This window comes from Berghia stephanieae, chromosome 2, assembly GCF_034508935.2.
Source record: "Berghia stephanieae isolate SIO BIC M18660-M18661 chromosome 2, UCSD_Bste_1.3, whole genome shotgun sequence".
Lineage (NCBI taxonomy): Eukaryota > Metazoa > Mollusca > Gastropoda > Nudibranchia > Aeolidiidae > Berghia > Berghia stephanieae.
This window is the reverse complement of record NC_088361.1, coordinates 82,265,068-82,285,706: the sequence shown is the minus strand read 5'-3', so window position 1 is coordinate 82,285,706 and position 20,639 is coordinate 82,265,068. Positions and strand designations below refer to the sequence as shown.

General features: G+C 35.5%; 1 long non-coding RNA gene across 1 annotated transcript; it reads right to left on the bottom strand.

Annotated features, from left to right (window-relative positions):
- Positions 1-388: 388 nt before the first annotated feature.
- LOC144965654 (uncharacterized) lies at positions 389-15,164 on the bottom strand. Its single transcript, XR_013644080.1, has 5 exons — positions 15,084-15,164; positions 11,170-11,294; positions 10,119-10,308; positions 8,329-8,507; positions 389-7,340 (listed from the first exon to the last, which is right to left on the bottom strand). It is a non-coding gene; the product is annotated as an uncharacterized LOC144965654 (long non-coding RNA).
- Positions 15,165-20,639: the final 5,475 nt, after the last annotated feature.

The window sequence follows — 20,639 nt, the reverse complement described above, 5'->3', positions numbered from 1 at the left end:
AAGTCTAAATTATCACCACAATTACTTCATCATCAATTCTACCTCCATCGTCACAATCTTACCAACACCAGCCCACAACATTCCCTCATAGCGATTTATTATCAGTGTTCAGTAATATATAAATAGATGCAAATAAAATCCCTAAATTGGTGAATAAAAGCCGAATCTCCGTAGCTTCCAGAACTGTTGAATAATATTTTTATCACATTAAACTGATGATTGTCCAGAGATTCCGTCCTATTAGATTTCATGAAAGAGACTTTCTCAAAATTGTATTTTAATACCGATGCCAAAAATTTAGTGTATTAAATCATATTGGGTCTTTTAGGGAAAAAAGTTGCACCAACAATCGTAAAGCTGAAATTCTTTACAAGTGACTGTGGGGATGTTGATAATGTCAGGCATGACTGTGGCATTATTGAAGCAGTATTCGGGAACAGGATTAGATAGATTGCAACGGTAAGGAACGAGATGTCTTGTCGGTATTGATATAAATGTGTGAAAAATGGGGAAACACTCGGGTAGAATCATTGATGCGGAGATAGGGGTGAAGAGGTTAAGATGTCAGTCATGACTTCGCAATGTTGAAACAGTGTTATTGTGACTAATAAAATTTGTCATTTTAACTACAATCGGTTTAAATAAAACTTAATTTATAAGCAGAAATTCTTGTAAAACGGATACACATAGGACGATCACAATGAGAAAAAAAACTTGACACCACTAAAGGACAGATAGGTAGATTTAGGTGTAACCACCTGCGAGACGTTTGTGTCACAAGTGGCTTAGAAAAAGAAAGACAATAGAGGAATAGGAAAAGATAGAGCAGAAATCTATCTGTGTCCAACTTACAACCGAGGTAACATAACGGCCGGGAAAAATCCCACTACTCTCATTCCAGGACACAGACAGAAATCCGCAAAGAAAGGGACAAGCGGGATAGAAAACAGACCCTACGAGCAGCCCCTCCAACCGCCCGCAAGCTGATGGTGATGAATAATATTGATGTCGAGGATAAATGTGGGAAAGTATTGTTGAATTATTGGTGAACTATGCAAATAACCAAAATGTATGCATTATGACATTTATTTAGTGCACCAATGAAAATGAAATGAGCACCAATGATAAAAACAGGAAATCCAGCTGGATGCACCTTTTTGACAGACTTCCAATAAAAATCAAAACTACTTGCAAAAATAGGCAACGATTCAATGTAATACGGCAATGACGGGAGAAATAATGACATTAGTAGGAAAGTATTGTTGAATTATTGGTGAACTATTCAATAACAAATTTAATTTGGTATAAATGCAGTATGACATTTAGCGCATCAATGAAAAGGCAATGGGCATCAATGATTAGTACAGAGTGGAGTTACACCTTGGCATTGACATGACTGATACCGTATTTTGATAAAGGGTGTTCATTGCTCCGGAAAACTACATATTACAGTCTTGTTTAGACACCGGCATTAATTTTTATAACTATTTCATGTAGGCAATCAGTGAACTTTATTCCGAAAATATGCTGAGCGTCATTATACGCATTATAGTTATTGTAAGACTGTTAGATTAAGCAGAACGAAATTAAAACAGATCATCGCAAAAATCAACCTTGCTCCATTGGGCATCGAACCTCAGATCTGATTAGTTGCTCATTCGTGTTACCATTACATCAAAGAGATAATCCAATAATTAAAATGCTTTTTCACACAAAAAAAGCATCGAGATTAAAGAATGAAACAATGGAAAGATGGAAAGTAGGTCAAGAAAAGGTCGGCAAAAGAAAATATGCCAGAGAGAGTACGAATTGATTCAAACGCCTTTGCGAAGGGATAGATTTTTTATAACGACCATTTTTAAATCCCTAACTGTGCAGTAACATTTAATGGATGCAGAAAAAACAGTAAATTGTTGAATAAAAGCCCAATCTAGGTAGCTTCCAGAACTGTTCGATAACACTTTTACACATTTAACTAATGATTGCCCAGAGGTTCCGTCCCATGAGATTTCGTGAAAAGAGACTTTCTCAAAATGTATTTAGATACCGAATGCCAAAAATTATGTACATTAAATCGCATTGTTTTTTGAGACCCCAATGCCAGATTGGTGGCAATGGATGTTGGTGTTGTTAAGGAGATGACGATAGACGCAAATTCAGCGACGGAGATCAAATAATGTTACAGTTCCAGACCTAGCCCTAAGGTGATTCGACAAGGAAGAGTCAAGCCAATTACATTCGTTCTTGTTACCAAAGTCACCGTTAGACAACATCCCATACAAATACAATCCGGTTATTCGTAGACCTCCGAGTAACTTTTATGTATGAGGTTCAATACTAAAAAAGCCAGTGCACTTCGACCGGTAGAAGTACGTTTCTCAGTATCTCACATGAATAATGACCACAATGACAGTGGAAAGAAAGGCTTAGTGTGGACTCACTTGGTTTCAGAATGTCGAAGCATGATTTGGAATCCAAGTCCTAAAATATATCACCACAATTACTTCGTCATCAATTCTACCTCCATCGTCACAATCCTTGCCAACACCATCCCCCACAACCTCATAATCGATTTCATTATCAGTGTTCAGTAATATATAAATAGATGCAAATAAAATCCCTAAATTGGTGAATAAAAGCCAAATCTACGTAGCTTCCAGAACTGTTTAATACTATTTTTAATCACATTTAACTGATGATTGTCCAGAGATTCCGTCCTATTAGATTTCATGAAAAGAGACTGTCTCAAAATTGTATTTGATACCGAATGCCAAAAATTTAGTGTATTAAATCATATTGGGACTTTTAGTGGAAAAAAAGTTTCACCAACAATCGTATAGCTGAAATTCTTTACAAGTGACTGTGGGGATGTTGAAAATGTCAGGCATGACTGTGGCATTATTGAAGCAGTATTCGGGAACAGGATTAGATAGATTGCAACGGTAAGGAACGAGATGTCTTGTCGGTATTGATATGAAAGTGTGATAAATGGGAAAACACTCGGGTAGAATTATCGATGCGGAGATAGGGGTGAAGAGGTTAAGATGTCAGTCATGACGTTCGCAATGTTGAAGCAGTGTTATTGTGACTTACAAAATTTGTCATTTTAACTACAATCGGTTTAAATAAATCTTTATTAGCAGAAATTCTTGTAAAACGGATACACATAGGACGATCACAATGAGATAAAGAAGCTTGACACCACAAAAGGACAGATAGGTAGATTTAGGTGTAGCCACCTGCGAGACGTTTGTATCACAGGTGGCTTAGAAAAAGAAAGACAATAGAAGAATAGGAAAAGATAGAGCAGAAATCTATCTGTGTCCAACTTACAACCGAGGTAACTTAGACCCGAAGTAACATAACGGCCGGGAAAAATCCCACTACTCTCATTCCAGGACACAGACAGAAATCCGCAAAGAAAGGGACAAGCGGGATAGAAAACAGATCCTACCAGCAGCCCCTTCAACCGCCCGCAAGCTGATGGTGATGAATAATATTGATGTCGAGGATAAATGTGGGAAAATATTGTTGAATTATTGGTGAACTATGCAAATATTCAAAATTTATGCATTATGACATTTAGTGCACCACTGAAAATGAAATGAGCACCAATGATAAAAACAGAGGAAATCCAGCTGGATGCACCTTTTTGACAGACTTCCAATAAAAATCAAAACTACTTGCAAAAATAGGCAACGATTCAATGTAATATGGCAATGACGGGAGAAATAATGACATAAGTAGGAAAGTATTGTTGAACTATTGGTGAACTTTTCAATAACAAATTTATTTTGGTATAAATGCAGTATGACATTTAGCGCATCAATGAAAAGGCAATGGGCATCAATGATTAGTACAGAGTGGAGTTACACCTTGGCATAGACGTGACTGATACCGTATTTTGATAAAAGGTGTTCATTGGTCCGCAAAACTACATATTACAATCTTGTTTAGACACCGGCATTAATTCTTATAACTATTTCTTGTAGGCAATCAGTGAACTATATTCCGAAAAAAATTATGCTGAGCGTCATTATACGCATTGTAGTTATTGTAAGATTGTTTGGCTAAGCAGAATGAAAGTTTTTAAAAAACCATCCCAAAAATCAGCCAAGCTCTACTGGGAGTCGAACCTCAGATCTCCTGATTAGTTAGTCAGTCGCGTCACCATTACACCAGAGATAATCTAATAATTGAAATGCTTTTTTAACAAAGCATAATCAACGACATTAAAGAATGAAACAATGGAAAGATGGAAAATAGGCAAAGAAAAGACCGACAAAAGAAAAGATGCCAGAGAGAGTACGAAGGGATTCAAACGCGTCGAGGATAAAAGTAGGAAAGTATTAATAAATTATTGGTTAACCGTGCAAAAACTATTTTAATTCACAATCTTTTAACTAAGCTAAATTCTATCCCCATAGTTTTAAAACTTGTATTTAATATTAAATGATTTAATTGATTGGCAAACAAAAATTGATTTCATGGAAATGTAATATTTAGATTGAGTGGAAGACTTGATGTAAGATTTGTGACAGAAACCCTGTTAAATTTTGGGGGATCTCAGATGATGAAAGAGGTGGCTGATGCGTCCCAATTGTATGAAAAGGAAAGGTCATCATCATCATTGCCTTTTTTACCCTGGGTCAGGGTATAGGCCAGTTTCCATCCTCCTCTATCCTGAGCTAACAAGCTAAAAAAAGGATTTGGTTTGTCCGTCTGCGTTTCTGTAACGTTTGAGTTTAACGGAAAGGGGTGTTAACCCTTTGCCAACCCCCAACCTGGAGGACCAGGTGACTCAAAGATGGGGGAATCACACACCATTAGTCGCCTTTTACGACACGCTGGCTTGGCGTTGGGCTATTCTTGACCCTCTCAGTTGAGGGACCCCGGACACCACACGGGGTAAAAGGAAAGGTACCAATCTGAATAAAGCTAGACAAATATTGAAATATTTGGAAAACCAACCAATTGAAATATAACAAGATGCTCAAAACAAACCCAACTTGTAACCTTGGAGTATGAAAAAAATAAATATCGAATTATCCATTTTAAAACCCAAGCTTGTATTTCATAATGCAACTATTTTAATATTTTTATCTTGGTTTCTGTTTCACATTTCTACTTAAAGTGTCATTGTTTTCAAAACTAAGCAGCAATGTTCAGTGTATAAATGGGGTTGTTTCATTTCAAGGGGTATGAAATGCTTAAGTTTGTAGTGATGCTGAATGACGCATAATGAATATTGATGAATATCGAGGTGAAAATTCAAGAGAAAAATGGAAATGTCCTATCAAAAAAGGTTTTGAAATATCAATGTTGCCTTGTGATCGCTGTAAGAATGTCATTCCACAAACACAATGGCTTCCAAAAAAAAAAAAAACAAAAAAAAAAACAAAAAAAAAAATAGTTTTAAAGAGGATTCAACATGAAATACAAAGTTATAAAATGATGTCCCTACAATATAACTGACATTGAATTTGACATAACCGGATGACCCCTGGATTTTTCTTCGACAAATCTTGACAAATCTCCGACTTCAGTTGTCTAATTTTTTTTTTCCACTTACTGACAGCTCTTTTCATTTATTTTTCAATCAATATTCCTTCAATTTTCACTTATTATTTTATTCATATTTCATTTATTTGTCTAGTTCTGCAATTATGCGTTTCATCATTTACTTCTATTTTATTCTTATCTATGTATTTCCCTTTCATTTCAATCATTTGGTGCTTTTCCCCTCTTAATTAAACTGTAAATATATTGAGTATGAAGCCAATAGCAAAACAAGCATGTGATTTATAATATGTAAAAGGATTTTTAAAGAGCGAAACAAAAATGATATTTAAATCGAAACTAGATAAACTAAAGAAGGTAAACTAACAAAATGTCGACAAATGCATTATTCCTCAGGTTAAAGAAACAAATTTCTACTACGATTTTAACTACAACTACTACAAATATTTCAATTACTACATCTACCACTACTACTACTACCACGACACCACCACCATGATGACTATTATTATCACCAATATCATCATTATCCACATTAACATTATTATCAGCATAATTTTATGGTTTTCAGCATCGTTTTTTGTTTTGTTTGTTTGTTTGTTGCTTTAGGTCTCTTCCAACACAATTGAGGTTATATGAGAGACCGCTGAAACAAAAAAACAAGCAATCTAACAAAAATAGTACAAATGTAAATCAAAATCATAACCTAAAGATATCATAAGCTAAATTATAAATTACCAAGAACAAACAGGCAGAAGATTTACAGAAAAAAAAAATATCCCCTGTCAAAAATACAATCACAAACCAAAGAAGCAGGATAGGCTAGTAAAGAGAAGAAGAAACGACATCACTATCGGATCGTACACCCATGCGAACTTTTCAGCATCGTCTTCATCATGCTTATTATCATTATCACAATCATTAATATCATTATTAAGTTTTTCTTTTGTTTCAACTGCGCTTACAAGACATTTGTTCATATAAGCACCAAGGATGAAGTAAGACAAGATTAGATGAAAGGGAGAAGAGAAATAGAAAGGAAGGAGTAATGTTCCTCTGCCTGTTTTCAGAATGAGAATCATAATGGCTTTGTTCAGATGAAGATGATTTACGAGAAATAGGTGCATGGTACCAGCAAACATCCTCAATCGTGATCTGTGATGCCCACCCATTAATTCCATCACCCTATGTGTACAAATGTACTCAAGTCTATTGAGATAGTAAGAAACTGCAATAGTTTTGTCCCGCATCACACTGCAAGGGGGATGGTTACTGAAGAAAAAAAACAGTCTAAAAAACCTGAACAAAGCCACGTCCCATTTTCGACAAAAACAGACAGATGTTATAATGTCGCCCTGGTTTCTCCATCCCAGCCATGTATAGACTGGGTGTAAGCCACATGGGCATAATGTTCAATATCATTATAATCCTTATCAAATTTATCTACCCATCAGGCTATATTATTAAATCAAGTTCCCACTTCATAGGAATCATCCTTTCAGTCACTGCTTGAGGTAAGTTTCATCTAGCATTGATGATTTACGAGGGAAAAATAGACTTTCATCTATGGTTTGTTGAGGACGAGTAAAAAGCAATAAATCTTGTTACAGGAGAACAGATAAATTGACAAAAATCCTACAAATTATGATAGGTAACCACCATCAAGACGATCTCACCATACTTGAAACCGGAGTGCAGCAATAAATTCAGATGAAAGATGAGAGATGACTTGGTCGCTTCTTGACAAATTTACTTGTTCGCTTCTTGACAAATTTTCATTTACATGATTTCTTGAAATGATACATTGTAGAAAGGATGATCTGCAATGAGAAGGAAAAAGGTAAAGTAACATAAGGACGACAAAGAAGTGGAAGGTATTCATTATCTATATTCATAATTATTAGTGCTTGGGTCAGAATAGAGCCATCGTGAAATTCTCATTTTGAACACAAGATACCAACCCGACATGAGCGACATATTTAATTTTTCACGAAGCATTAACAATTTTAAAAGCATTTAAATGTAACAATGTAATTTACAATGAATAAAATATATCTCCCGGCTCCCAATCCTCCCTAAAAAGATCCCGACTACTTCCCTCTTGGCAAATGATCCAAGTCCAAGCTCGGTCAGAACAAGAGTAATCTCATTTTAAGAAAAAAGCAGCGTTGTTTAAGCTGTCAGTGGAAGGAGTAGGGGAGAGGAGTAAAAAAAAAAAAAGACAGCTAGGTCTTCCCGGCCCCACGGCTGGTGATTTTATATCCGATTTAAACATAAGTTAAGACCAAATGCCGCAATCTACGGTATGAGTTTTTGAAACACGACAGGATAATAAATGTGACCCGAGGATTAAAGCGGTATTATTTCGGTTATTAAGAAATTGAACTTTTAGACAAAGGTCATACAAATCGAGTAGAATAAGTATACTATTTTTGGTGAGAACAAAATGAGCTTTATATAGCGCAATATCCACTAAACAAGCTCAAAGTTACAAGTAGAACGAGACACGACGTCTGTTAGGCGATACTACACTTTTTTTCCGACAGGGAAGACAACGCTGCTAACGGCTAGGTACTCATTTTACACCCGATTACGGAGAGAGAATGTGAGTAAAGAGCCTTTTCCAGGGGACTCAACTGTGCGCCAAGCCAGACTCGAACCAGGACCTTCCGCTCCAAAAGCAAATGTCATACCACAAGACCACATAGCCTGACAATCTTGAAATTGAAATCTCTTACTGGCATCTGGTTTACCCCAACATAATACCGTTTTTATGCGATGGGTTACAAATGTCAAAGTTGGACTTACTTGATCTTTATCCTTTCCACTAGACAATCGGGCTGTTCTGTATTGAGTAGAAATGAGAATGACAGCCTCTGTAAATCATTGACATTACTCCCTCTTTTCTGATGGATGCATTATTCAAATTCCCCCAGTATCTTTGGTGGTAAGGAACAAGAGGTGCTGGTATGGTTTTTACAAGAGCGCTGCAAACCAAGAAAAACATGAATAAAATGAAAATAACTATGGGATTTCTATTGTGTAAAACCATCGTCTTATTATGCTGATTCCATCTATCATCATCATCATCATCATCATCATCATCATCGTCGTCATCGTCGTCGTCGTCGTCATCGTCGTCGTCATCGCCACCACAAACTATTATCGCCGAATCAATTGTGTTGAAATTATATGCAATAGATTAACTTTATGCTTTTATCTATTCTCTTGTATAAAATCATTTCTCGTTTTTGCTTATTTAAAAGGCTTTTTCGACGCTTGCGACATTTGGGTCGTATCAGCGCCAATAAAAAGATGCAAATTAAATAGTAAAAAAATATAAGTGCAATTATAAAAATCAAGACAAAAATAAGATGCAAGGAAATTGGTTCAAATGAACAGATGTAGACGGGTCTAGGTTCTAATTTTATTCCATTGATGTAAATAGTTTGAAATCATCTAAACGTCTCTTCCAAAACCAACGCAGGACCCCACAGAGAGGAAAACTTTCAAATGTTAGCAAGATATGATCAAAACAAAAATACTAACATCGCATGGAAAAACTATCACCTACCATCTAACGCTATACATTTGACTGTTTGTTACAAAACCAAGTAATCCTATTCCAAGAAAAAGACGGAAAGCAACTCCGAAAACATAGGGGGATTGAATACATAGCAAGTTTTTTTTTTGTTTGTTGCTTTAGGTCTCTTCCAACACAATTGAGGTTATATGAGAGACCGCTGAAACAAAAAAAAAAACAAGCAATCTAACAAAAATAGTACAAATGTAAATCAAAATCATAACCTAAAGATATCATAAGCTGAATTATAAATAACCAAGAACAAACAGGCAGAAGATTTACAGAAAAAAAAATATCCCCTGTCAAAAATACAATCACAAACCAAAGAAGCAGGATAGGCTAGTAAAGAGAAGAAGAAACGACATCACTATCGGATCGTACACCCATGCGAACATCATAGGTATATGATTCAAGGGTGATGCTCCCATCCAACCACCCGCTACATAGCAAGTGACCCCCTGCCCACCATGTAAGGTCAAAAGACTCCACCCAGATTCTCATCTTTATTTGCCAAGATCTGCTGTACTCTGAAAAACCACTTTAAAAATTTGACAAGAAAACTCGTTCCTTCAAATATCGGTCAATTCAATCGATCGATTATTGTAGGACGAGTTTTCTTGCCAAAATGTTTACTATTTTTCAGAGCATGACGATAAAGCTCCCCCCCCCCCCCCCCCCCCCCCCCAAAAAAAAAAAAAAAAAAAAAAAAAAAAAAAAAAAGGTAGGCTAAAAAATTCAAAATACCAATCGTTTGAATTTTAAAATCTAAAGTTTTTAGGAAATAGCAATAGCAGTCCCCATATTTACCTTTATGGATCAACATTTTACCATCACAAGAATTAACACTTCATAATCTAATTAAATTTTGCCGTCCGGCATCAAGTTTCATTTTTAATAAATTTTAATGACTTAGATGCTTATGAAGTTCCGAAATTTAAGCCAAGATATCGTAATTCACCGATAGTTTTTGTAGTAGTAATTGGCAGGTCTGCAAATGGCAATGCTGTAGACTTACCAATTTGTTTCATGACCCTCCGTTAGAGAGTCGGGCTGTATTGTCTTGAACAGATGATGTGAACATGACAGCCTCTGTACATCGCTGACGTTATACTTTTTTTTTTTTTGATGGATGCATTTTAAAAATGTCCCCAGTGTCTGTGATGGCAAAGCGCAGGTGCTACAGGTAGGGTTTTTGCAAGAGAGTGCTGTAAAAAATTTGGAAAAATTGAAAATGTCTGATCCCACTTCCATTTCTGTATTTCTTTAAGAGAATGTCCACACAAATAACACCGGATTTAATTTATGCATAACCATTGTCTTACGTTGATTTGTCTATACCACCACCACCACCATCATCACCACCATCACCATCATCGTCGTCGTAACAATTTCGTAGCATAGAAAATGATACAATCTTATTTTATGCTTTTTATATTGTGATATAAATCCATTCTAGTTTTGTTTTTTTCAACTATATCGATTGCCCAGACCTGAAAAAGAACTCATCCTTCAAATACCGATTAATTTAATCCATCGATAATTGAAGTTTTCTGGTCATTTTTTTCCCAGAACAAGGCATGATAGGTCCTCAGGATCTCATGGTTATGAAGGAATATTATTTATAATAGAATGTAAATGTGAGCAAGGGGAGATGAGATCTGTTGCGTCTTCACGACTGTGCAGAGCATATTTTTAAAAGGCATTGATTTGTAGTTTTGGTGTCAATAATAAAAACAAGGATATGTGATTCCACTGATTTAAAAAAAAAACAAAATACCTCCTGCTCAGAAAAATAATTGCAGCATACTCCACATAAATCAAAACGGGATCATTAATGAACAAAGACGAAGTACGTAGATCCACTCCGTCTTTATTTTATTCATTTTTATAGTTTCAACATAATCCAATTCATGATGGGATTTTTGAAAATCAAAATTGTTGAAAACAAATTATGACGCGTCAGGTGTTGTAATTCTGATATTGTCCTTGTTTCGAGTTTACCTACTATTTTCTTTAGACAAAGATATTCATTGACAATGGCGATTTGAAATACAAAATATTCTTACCCGCGATATATTTTCCTTTTTTTTTTGTGATGATCAAATTGATGTGGCTCTCAAGATCACATATTTAGCGGTTATGAAAGCATTACAGATGAAGGTGGGGGAGAATGTAGGTATTAGATTCTGACCTGTTTGAGACAAAAACAATATTTAATAGTAAATTTATTCGAAGTAAAGCCATCATAATATAATTAGATATTTTAAAATAAAATGGGGCCATTATATTGTGAAATATTCATAAAAAATTCTCAAAGCGCTTTGCAAGGGATCCCTAGCCGACAGCAGCACTTACAACTAGGACGAGACATGCCGCCTGTTTTCCGACAAAGACAACGGTATAGATAGTATGCAGATGACGTCACTCAGGTCTTTGTTATTGTTTTTTGCCATCCGCGTTTATGAGTAATACTCACTGAACTGTATTAACCCGACTATAAACGTTCATGGATACACACAGTTTTGTGTGTTGGTCCGTTATACATCCGGATGGCAATGTTATGAGCTTCTTAGGCAAGCGCATACTATCTATTAACAGTCATGTGCTCATTCTGCATCCGCGTATGGTAAGAGAATGTGAGTTAAGAGCCTTGTCCAAGGACTTAATTATGCATCTAAAGAGTGGATTTTATAGTATGCGCTTGGCTAAGAAGCTCATAACATTGCCATCCGGAAGTATAACGGACCAACACACAAAACTGTGTGTATCCATGAACGGTTATAGTCAGGTTAATACAGTTCAGTGAGCATTACTCATAAAACGCGGATGGCAAAAACAACAAAGACCTGAGTAACGTCATCGTCGAACTATATATATATATATATATATATATATATATATATATATATATATATATTTATATATATATATATACATATATATATATATATATACATATATATATATATATATATATATATATATATATTTAAATATTGATATATAATCGGGCCGGCGGGGGTGGGGGGGGGGAGGGGAAGAGACACCCCCCCCCCCCCCTGAACTCCCCACCCATGTTTTTATTCTCTGAACCCTAACTCGAGATACTATTATCCGATTAAACAATGTTTGCGGCAGGACTTTCTTAGTTTCACAGCACTTTTATTTATGTCACGTAATCGTTTAGAGATGTTGGAATTTGACTAAGTTGTAATACCCAATAAATATTACTACTTTTTATAAGATAAGTGTCATTTTCATAAATAGTGCGATTTTTCTAACTTCAAAAGCAATTTTCTAACTCGGTTGTTTATGACGCTAATAACTAGAAGTGCCTAAATGAGTCAAAATTGAGATAAAGATAAAGGGAGTAAATCTGACTCATGAATGAACAACACAAAACAAACGACGTTTCGGCCCTTGACCTTTGTTTTTAAGGGGTTTACGGCGCTTGCAACAAATTTAGGTTATATCAGCGCCAGTAAAAAGGCAGAAAATGGGATAGTAAAAAGTTCTAGAATTATAATTAAAGCAACCAAGAAAAAGTAAGACATAGGGGGACTGGGAACAAATAGGGATAAGATGTAGATTCCAAGAGCATACCACCAATATACTTAGTTTGAGATCACCTATAAGTCTCATTCGGACACAAGCACAAAATCCAACAAAGAGGAATACACTCAAATGCTTACATTAAACATTGAAAATAAATATAATAAAGCATAACAGAGAAATGATTTACAAGAAAAAAAAATATCATCTCCCAAAACAATAACTATGCATTTGACTGTTTTCCTCCCAGCTAGGACTCCGGCCAGGGCCAGGACAAAACCAAGTAATCTCATTCCAAGACAAAGACAGAAAGCATGTTGGACAACAGATAAGGGGATAGAAGACACAGAATGTACCCCCCCCCCCCCCTGTCCACTATTGGAGGTCTGGAACCCCTCCCAGGCCCTTGACCTTTATCAAGTAAACACAGAATACATATACATTTATATTAGATTGTCACAATATACGTGAAAATTTGTAAATTGTGTGTGTGTGTGTGTGCGTGCGTGTGTGTGTGTGTGTGTGTGTGCAGTGGAAGAGAGAGAGAGAGAGTGGAAGAGAGAGAGAGAGAGATAGAGAGAGAGAGAGAGAGAGATGAAAAACTATATATTTTAAGAATCAGGCAGGGGGATGGGGGGGGGGGGGGGGTTAATTGAAGAATACTAGACAGCAATAGTGTTACAGTGTCCCCTACCTCCGCTGTTAAGATATTGAAAAAGAAAGAGAGAGAGAGACAGAGAGAGGCAGACACAAAGATAGAGAGAGAGAGAATGAAAGTGGGAGAAAGGGAGTGGAAGGATGCGTTTCAAAGTTATATTTAAAATAGAGGAGAGTGATACATTAATTTTAAATATATATATATATATATATATATATATATATATATATATATATATATATATATATATATAAAATAATTAAAAACACACAAAAACTATATTATTCTAAAATAAAGAAAGAAAGAAAACTTAGCTTGAAACGTCGTTTGTTTTGTGTTGTTCAGTCATGAGTCAGATTTACTCCCTTTATCTTTATCTCCATGTTTATGACGCCATTATTACTTACTGTGTTTCCATTCAGTTTCAATATTGCAAGTGATAGCAAACATATTTCTTTATAGTTTCTCTTGTAAAGGGCTGTGAAACTACAGAACTCCGCCGTCTATGTGTGGAATTTCAGCCTTGATTTTAAATCTGTGTACTTATTTTTGATCACGAGTATATCGGTATCCATCAAAAATTAAAAGCGCAATAATTTAAATAACTCAATCCAAGCATGAGCAATTAATATGCTTTAGGCCCATTCAATTCAAGACACCGTGAAGCCACCTAAAAAAGGACGGATCTCAATACAGACATTCTAATTCTAGTCTTTCAGAGTCATGAGGTGGGTTGAGTAACCTTTTAAAAAATGTTAAATGGACATTAACAATGGCTTGCAACTATTTGGATAAGCCAACAGTCTTATCACAATTTACTTTCCGCCAAATCTATGAGACCTAGCTATCAAACCACTGCCGTGTAATTCAGAAAAAGAAACCAAACAAACCTACCGTGACTGCATCCTGGACGGATGTTAAGCGACTTAACCGAATACGTGGGAGGCCTACCGAAAGCTCCGTCATCCTCAGTCTTCTTTCAATTTGTATTTTCACCGTTGACCTTTTGTCATGTATTTACTCAATTTGTCATCATATAGAAGCATTTTAAAAACGAGAACAAACCTTGATATCTAGATTTTTAATGTTTCCTAATTTGACAATTGTTTTGATTGTCGGCCGCCATTTTGATTTGTGCAAAGCAGTCCGGGGGTTTTTGTTACTATTAGGGTTAGCTCGAGATCGGAGGATTCTTTTTTCTATTAGGGTTAGTCATAAGTCTTAGTAAAGGTGCTAGGGTGGTGGTTTTTTCCTATTAGGGTTAGTTAAAGATATAAGGTTTTATTGTTTCTCGGGGTCAGTTGAGGGAAAATTTGAGTCGTTTCCCTTCGTAGGAGCTTTCGGTAGGCCTCCCTGGGGAATGGGGAAGCATTTCGTACTATCCTCGGGGTAAAGGAACTGCTTCAAAACGCTGCTAAACCTGATAGTAAAAAAAACCAAACAAACAAAAAAAAATATAAACCCCACAAAAAGCATCAACTTTCTATTACTGCACGGTTAGCAGTGTTTTAAAGACAAGTTCTATCGATAGTTGGTTATTATGTTAGCGATAGTAGCATTTGGAGACTGTTTATTAATCCTGATTAACGAAAGGAAGGGCTCCCAATTTATGTGGATGTTCTTATTCGCTTAACCTCGGGGAAAAAGGAGCAGTTTTATAATAAGCCAGTTCGATTCTCAATGACTTACATCGTTCTGTAGATAAAGACCGCAAAACCGCATTCTACAAAAAAATAATGTTTGAAATGTGACAATAAAAGCTTTTCTTACCTGTTGGGGACTGTTTTTCCATTCCTTTCTCCTATCTCCTTCTAAACGTGTAACGCAAATTGTAGACCTTCCACGTTGAACATAGAAGTAATAGTGTCGACAAATTGATTTTGTAATGAATATCACGAAGAAGGTGGCGCGTAAAAAATCTCTGAAATACGCTGAGTAATGTTCAAAAATCCATTTATTCTCGCCAGGTCAATCACACCAACACACACAACTGTGGGTAACCATAAACATATATAGTCTGTTAATACAGTTTAGTGAGAATTACTCATAAAAGCGAATGACAAAAAAACAAAAAACAAAGGCCCGAGTGACGTCAACTTAATTATATCTATACAATTTGTATTGTGTTAAGCTGTTGCATTTGTTCATGGTTTTACCCAATGAACCACACACACACACATACACACACACACACACACACACACACAGACACAAACATTGAGTAGTACTCACCAATCGTCTGTCTTATTATGATATAGACCGAGACTAAAATGAATATCGGGACTTGAAAGTCAGGGACTACTTCCGTATGTGGGTGTCAATCTCAAGTCGGTTATGTGGCCTTGTGGTATGACACTCGCTTTCGGATCGGAAGGTCCTGGGTTCGATCTCGCTCGGTGCATAGTTGAGTCCTTGGAATAGGCTCTTTATTCACATTCTCTCACCGTACTCAGGTGTAAAATGAATATCTGACCGTTAACAGCGTTGTCTCTGTCGGAAAAACATTGTAAAATCGCCTATCAGGCGTCATGTCTCGTTTTATATATTACGTGTTGTTGTTGGTCAGGGACCCTTTATAAAGCTCTTTGACCACGTTTAGTGGATATTGCACTATATAAAAGCTCAAACAAACAACATAGTCGGTATGTGTTTAAATAATATACACACCATTTCTACCCGCCATAATAGCAATCGGCAAAATATACAAATGTTTTAACTTAAAAGTTTATAGATAGAATGCCCTTGGCCAAGGAGTTCACAACATTGCCATCCGGAAGTATAACGGACCAGCACACAAACTCGGTGTAACCATGAACTTTTATAGTCTGGTTAATACAGTTTAGTGAGAACAACTCACAAACGCGGATGGCAAAAACAATAACAAAGGCCTGAGTGACGTCATCTGCATACTATCTATAGTCTGTCAAAGAGAGTTTTGTGAGAAGTAATCTCCTAACTGAAGATAGAAAGCTACGAAATTTAAGATAATATAAAAATAAAAATTATGAGCGAAAGAATGTTTACCAACTTGACAGGGTCCTACATAGATAGAACGAAATTCTCAGCTTATTGTTACTGTTTTTAGCCAGAGATTTTTATGAGTAGTTCTCACTAAATTGTATTAATCAGGCTATAGATAGTATAAGCCTGGCTAAAAAGCTCACAACATTGCCATCCGGGAAAATAACTGACAAACACAAAAAAAACTGTGTGTAAACTTGAACGTTTATAGACTGGATAATACAGTTTAGTGTGAATTACTTATAAACGCGGATGGCAAAAAGCAATAACAAAGACCTGGGTGACATCAATTTCATACTATCTATAAACGTTTAAAGTTATACCTTGTTTTGTGTCGGTAGGTTACAGCTGGCTGGCGGATGTTGTAATTTTTTAGACAGACGCAATGCATCAATATCATCTGCATTAAAAACCCTAAGGATAGAACGAAATTGACGTCATTCAACTGTTTATTATTGCTTTTAGCCAGCCATTTCAATGAATAGTTCTCAGTCAATTGTATAAAGAAGGCGGGGGGGGGGGGGGGGGGGGGTAGCGACACTAAAGGGCCATTTTTTAATTACATGAAATATTCTAAACTTCTGTGCACATGCATAATGTATATGTTTGGGAAGGACGGTTGCATACAATTTTTTTCGAAAAAAGTTGCCCGTTGCTATGGAAACGACTCCATATTGGAAAAGAAACAATAGATCTTTAAAAGTCAAAGGCTTTTTTGTTTATCAACCGATTGGCAAAATATTTTGGCCAGAGGTAGAAAAAAAGATAAATAAATAGGCTCTAGAAGACCGGTTTTTGATTTTTAATTAGAAACTTTAAAAATTAAGTTCAAAGTTAATACTCGATTCTTCCCCTTGAAAAAATGTTACATAATTGCAAATAAATAATAAAATTATTTTTTTTTTCAAAAATCCAGCTTCTAGAGGACCTGCGTATTTGCAAAACACTCATTTATAAAAAGTTGGAAGAAGATTAATTGAAAATTGAGGGAGGAGTTAGGTTTTTAGTGTCGAAAATTTGAGTTTTTATAAAAATGCATTTAAAAGTCAAAATGGGCATATATTTTACCATACCATGGGTAACAAAATACCTTATTTTGAAGAAAAACCACAGAACAAGAAGTTCTCCTGCCAATTTTTATGCAGACAAATGGCTGGTCACATGAAAATATCTCATCAAAATCTAATTTTAGCCAACTGGGTCAAATTTAATAATTTTTAATGTTGCGACATTAATAATGATGAAATGATGAAAATAATAATAATAATAATAATAATAATAATAATAATAATAATAATAATAATAATAATAATAATAATAATAATAATAATAATAATAAATAATAATAATAATAACAAATCATCAAGTACTCCAAACTTTAGGAATAACATCAACAACTATCATTTCAACTATTAGAAAGAGGATAACCAGATATTTCGGCCACATTAGAAGGCACGACTCACTACAGAAGACCATTGCAGAAGGAAAAATAGAAGGCAAGCGTGGTCGAGGACGAAGAAGGACAAGCTGGATTGGGAATGTCGCCGCGTACGTAGGAAGCCCCATAAATCAATGTGCGAAACTCGCAGATGAGAGAGAGAGAGCTGGCGAACCATGATCTCCAACATCGTGTCCGACATGGAACATCGGTAAAGGTAATAATAATAATAATAATAATAATAATAATAATAATAATAATAATAATAATAATAATAATAATAATAATAATAATAATAATAATAATAATAATAATATTTTGTTTGTTACGATGATTATTTTAAAAATTCATATCTTTTCCTTTTTTTATATACAGTTTTTATGCTCCAGCTTATGATTATTGTCGAAAATATATTAACTTCCGGATAAACTTTAGACCCAATATTCACCATCAGCATCATCATCATCAACATCATCATCATCATCATCATCATCATCATCATCATCATCATCGTCATCATCATCATCATTATCATCATCGTCGTCGTCGTCGTCGTCATCGTGCGTTGGCATCCGTTGTCGTTGCTGTGGTAAAAATAACCATGACCATTCACTACAGCAACTGTTACTGAGATTCGTGGACTAGATCATGGCCATTATGATAGTATAATTACCTAATGGTTTTAGAGTGCTCTATTTATTTTAATTTTATGGTCAATTTGATGGTTCTTCCGTGATGTCTTGTTACTATACCTAGCAAGTTCTTAACATGGTTGCCTTTTTTACTTCTGTCTTATAGAATGAGTCTCTGGTTATTTAATCAACATTCAATGCATACTCTTTTGAAAATTCCGTCATTTGTCGAATATTTTGTTAAAACTAGTCGAATAAATATTTCATTGGTTTTATTTTTGACTGGTATTAACCGATGACCGTGAACAGAAGCCACCTCAGTACATGCTTATCACCCGGAGTACACAGCCCACAGATCCTGAGCATCACTCACAATAACCAACAATAATGTGATGTCAAATTATTGGTTCCAATAGTCTTCCACAGTCGTAATGTCACTTCCTTCCTAATGACGTATGGTAACTTAGTAACACTGGCTCTAAACTATCCGAACAATGGCGGACGCCGTATGAAATATTTCCCCGGCGAGCTTAAACGCGTATCCAGAGGAAAAAAACCCCATCAATTTGATCATGTATTGACTTTTACACATTCTGATCACAAGGCATATGAAAAGGGAATGAAAAGTTCTAGCCAGCATGAAGAATAAAAAGTAATGATTTTCTTTGTTTAGAACCAAGATGGCCGCCGTTGCCGGGCGCGTGACATCAGACTATTGAATCCAATTTCCCGGGAATTGTGAAACCAGTCCTTCGGATGGCTGGATCCATGCCTTGTTCAACTGATAGTTTGAAAGATCATCCATCCTCTCTCTTTTACGCCATGCAATTATAAGAATCTACAAATACATCCTGCTACTATAAATAGTCATGCACTTAATGATTCAATCTGTAATCTGTTCATTGTTAGTCCTCTGGAGGACTGGTTACACACTTCCAATGAGTTATAACTGGAAAAAGAGGACTGGTTACACACTTCCAATGAGTTATAACTTGAAAAAGAGGACTAGTTACACACTTCCAATGAGTTATAACTGGAAAAAGAGGACTGGTTACACACTTCCAATGAGTTATAATTGGAAAAGAGGACTGGTTACACACTTCCAATGAGTTATAACTGGAAGAGAGGACTGGTTACACACTTCCAATGAGTTATAATTGGAAAAGAGGACTGGTTACACACTTCCAATGAGTTATAACTGGAAGAGAACTGATTACACACTTCCAGAGAGTGTTAACTGGAACAGAGGACTGGTTATACAATTCCAATGAGTTATAACTGAAAGAGAGGAAGGTGTGAAATCAAGACTTCTGCTTCCAATTTTAACAAAACGTTTGAAAAATAATGCATTTTGTTGTCAAGTGATGAAATGAAATATATTGACATAATTGCCTTTGGGTCGTCTTTGGAGTGAAGTGACATAATTACCTTCTGGGATATACTATATTATTATCGTTATCATCATCATTATCATTATCATTATTATTATTATTATTATTATTATTATTATTATTATTATTATTATTATTATTATTATTATTATTATTATTATTATTATTATTATCATCATCATCATCATAGGGTTTACAGAGCAAATGTGCTTTATTGCTCTTCAAATTCGGCATTGCGAATCAAAAGTCGTCATAGAGACAGATTCAGCAAATCCGTGACTTAAGAATTAAGACTTAAAACCTATCTATCAGATGATCGCTTTCCTATTTAAAACTGGAAAACACCATATGATGTGTGCAAAACATCTCACAAGAGATAGCAGACGAAAGCAGACGGCAACAATTTAGATTACCATTTAGCATAACCCCACAGTAGTGGGTTGGAATGTCGACACAAGCAAAAAATAAATAAATAAATAGATAAACAAATAAATAAATTAATTAATTGATTAATTGATTTAATTGAATAAACCCCATAATATGTCGTAGTGCGTGGCTTTCACCGCTTTCAACTGGTAAAAGTCTAGCCTAGTCATATTATTGATTCTCGACCTTTCCTTGCGATATGTTCCAAGTTCGGAACAACTTTAGGTCTCTAGATACCTGCCGATGTACAATTATTTGCAGGTCTGATAATCCAATTCACTATTGGCTCATTGTTGTAATGGATTTTTCTTTTAATGACACAAAATATAACCCATAACAATATCAAACTAGGCCCATAATGGCATTCGGATGTCAGACCTGCATACATGTATACGACGATACCTACTCATAACTGGAA